A 3,717-nucleotide genomic window follows, 5' to 3' on the forward strand; every position below is an offset into this window, starting at 1 on the left:
ATGCCTTAAGCACTAAACCACCAGAGCTCCTTTATATAAATGAAGTCATACAATATTTGTCCTTTGGTGTTTGCCTTGTCTCACTCAGCAATATCTTCAAGCTCTGTCCATACTGTTGCATGTTTCAAGACTTCATTTCTCCTGCATTGTATGCATGTATTACATTTTGTTTATTCATTCATCTGTTGATAGGTATTTAGGTTGTTTCTACCTTTTGATTATTGAAAATAGTGATACTGTGAACATTGGCATACAAGTATCTTTGAGTCTCTTTCAAGTCTTTTGGGTATATGCCTAAGAGTGGAATTGCTGGGTCATATGTAGTTCTATTTTCAGTTTTTGAGGAACTACCACAGAAGGTTTTTTTTTAAAAAAAATTTTATTAGTTATTTGTAATTCCACACATTTTTCCAGCACAGAAATGGTCAGGCTATTATCACCAACATTTATTTAACAAATTTCCAACCTCTTTTTTTTTTTTTTTTAAGTAACCGGACCACAGGCTTGGTTGGGTATAGCAGTTCCCTCAGGGAAAGACACCCACAGGATTGAATTTGCCGGCATCCAGAATCCATTTGTTGGCCTTGGATTTGATTTTTTCAGAATATCTACAGACAATATGATTTGGGTTAATGAGCTCAGACTGTGAAGTAATAAAAATATTAGTTCATTTGTATATTGGGCCATACAAGCATATGCTCATATCCTCTGTCCAAGGCCTGCACCCTGATCAGAGGACCTGAGGATCATCACTGGTAGCACACATTTGCTTGGAAGTGAAAGGAGATGAAACGTCTGGAGGTAAAGTCCCTCTAGGCCAGGGGGACACCGGGGCCCAATGTCCTTTTTTTGACTGAAATGCCCACATACCTCAGATTCTGAGTCTCTCTGAGTTGTAAGAATTTACTTTCTGTACCAGCTGAGTTTCTAGGTGGTGCAAACAGTTAACAAATGCACTCTACTGCTCACCAAAAGGTTGGACATTTGAGTCCCTCTGAGAAAGGCCTGTGATCTACTTTCAAAAAATCAGCCACTGAAAACCCTATGGAGCACAGCTCTGTCTGACACACATGGGGTTGCCATGAGTCAGAACCAATGCTTGGCAGCTGGTCTTACCTGCCAATCCTCTGTGGTAGTTCCACAGATTAATTGAATGTTACTTCTAGTCAATTTAACTGTTCCCACTTACCTAGAAAAAGATCTGATGCTTCTCATTTGAAGTTGACATGAATTTTTCTTGCAGAGGGAAATAGTCTCTCTCTTTGAGTTACTTCAGAAGAAACTCAGTCACCCCTGCACTGCTGATATCCATTATACAGATAAAACAGAAGTAATGACAGCAAACACTTACAAAGCATTTCCCATAGACCGGGTATGGAAATAAACATTGAACATACATTCAGAGATGTAATCATTCCAATAACCTCATCAGGTAGGTATTACTGGTGTCCGTTTGAGAGGAGAAAACTGATGCACATAGGTTAAGTAAAGTGTCCGCAGTCACAGAGCCAGTAAAAACTGGATTTTAAGTTTAGGCAGCCTGGTGCCCAAGTCTGTGCTCTTCCCTACTAAACTATGCTGCCTCCTATGGTACATTAGAGGCTGAGTGGGTACTAATGATACATAATAATGCACTAATAAAGACATATCAATAATGCGGATTGTTTCTCTCCTACCTACAACACAAGCTGTTGTTGTTAGATACCAACAAGCCGGCTCTGACTCATAGCGACCCTAAGTACAAGAGAACGAAACACTGCCCGGTCCTGCGCCAGCCTCACAGTCCTTGCTTTACCTGAGCCCATCGCTGCAGCCACTGTGTCAATCCATCTTGTTGAGGGCCTTCCCCTTTTTCATTGACCCTCCACTTTACCGAGCATGATATCCTTCTCCAGGGAATGGTCCCTTCTGGCAACATGACCAAAGTAGGTACAATGAAGTCTGACCATTCTCATTTCCAAGGAGCATTCTGGCTGCACTTCTTTCAGGACAGATTTGTTGGTTCTTTTTGCAGTCCATGGTACTCTCAGCATTCTTCACCAAAACCACAACTCAAAAGCATCAACTCTTCTTCAGTCTTCCTTATCCATTGTCCAGCTCTCACATCTATATTAGGCTATTGAAAATACCATGGCTTGGGTTAGGCTCACCTTAGTCTTCAAAGAGATGGCTTTACTCTTCAGCACTTGAAAGAGGTTTTGTGCAGCAGATTTGCCCAATGCAGTACGTCATCTAATGTCTTGACAGCTGCTTCCGTTGGTGTTGATTGTGGAACCACATAATATGAAGTCTTTGATAACTTCAACCCTTTCTCCATTTATCATGATGCTGCTTACATACTTGTGTATAACACAAGTTATACAACAAAAAATGTTGGAAAGCTGGCTAGTGGCTTCAGGAAGGGATATGTGCTCTTGAATTATTAGCTAATGTTTAGGAAATGTTCTGTCTGTTCTATTTTGGATATAGCATGGATTTGATAGCTTTGATGGCATTATCAGGCTTCCAATATGCCTTTTCTTTGTAGTTTAGTTTCCATACAAAAATGTGATCTACACTCTCCAGCAAAGGGGATCATAGAGGCACTAGGAATATTATTCCTATATAGCACAGAGTTTTCTCCATCTTAGGCCAAAGTCAAGGTGGTGGTTTATTGGCTCAAGGCTTACACTGAGAGTAAGAGACTGCCTTACTTTCTGCCACAAAATCATTGACCATTGCCATCAGTAAAAGCATCTTGGGTTCCTGAGGACCCTACAATCCAATCCTTTATACATACTTAAACGTAAGTGTCAGGCCTTGGAATTGTCACAGGTTGTAGATTGAGGAGGCATTTTAGACATTTGCTATTTACCAGAACCACAGATAGGCATATAATTTATGTTGAGTTTCTGTAGAATTGCTGGTGAGTAGAGGATTTCATTTAATATAATACTAGAAATAAAAACCTGCTGGCTGCAATGAAAATATGGTTAGCATCAATAATGAAGAAAAAGTTACAAAATAGTTCTTTCCTAGTAAACAAACATTTAAAGAACTAGTGAAAGATGTCAGTGAATTAAGCAGTATGTAATACATTTAAACAGGCTGTCACAATATTTTTTCATAAATTTATAATCCTATATCATTCTTCTTGCTAGGTAATATAGACATTATCCCCTCTGCCTCCCTCCTTCCTGCACCTAAAACTGGTTGGTCATACGCATGTCTTTGCCTCAGTTTTCCCACTGAATCTTTTTCTCCTCGGTTAGGCATTGAGCAAGCAGTCTCCAAGCATTTAATACCACTCCCCTCATTTCTGACAGGCCCTCTGATAAATTATAGCCTTCCTAGACATTAAAAATACATTGATCAAGAGAAGTTGCAAGGCATGGAAGAAAAACTAACCCAGCCACCTCTCTGAAGGGTAAGGAGTAAGCTTTGTGTTGAACAGAGCATGGGATCTTAAAATCACCTGCCGGCTTCACTGACCCTTTTGAGGCAAGCACATTGCAGTCCATATTGCAGACTGCTTGTCTACGTTTCCCATCATGGGCAGCCATGGAATTGATGGGGTTTCTTCCCCCAGCTCCAGAGACAGGTGCATTGATTCTCACCCCTTTTTCTGCTCCAGAATAAGTTGTTTAGGTTTGGGCACTGTTATGGATGCATTGGGGAGCTCTGGTAGCATAGTGGCTAAGACACTTGCCTGCTAACCAGAGGGCTGGCGGTTCAAAC

Source organism: Orycteropus afer, unplaced genomic scaffold (assembly GCF_000298275.1).
Source record: "Orycteropus afer afer isolate SDZICR_OR568_19922 unplaced genomic scaffold, OryAfe1.0 scaffold00170, whole genome shotgun sequence".
NCBI classification, from domain to species: Eukaryota; Metazoa; Chordata; class Mammalia; order Tubulidentata; family Orycteropodidae; genus Orycteropus; species Orycteropus afer.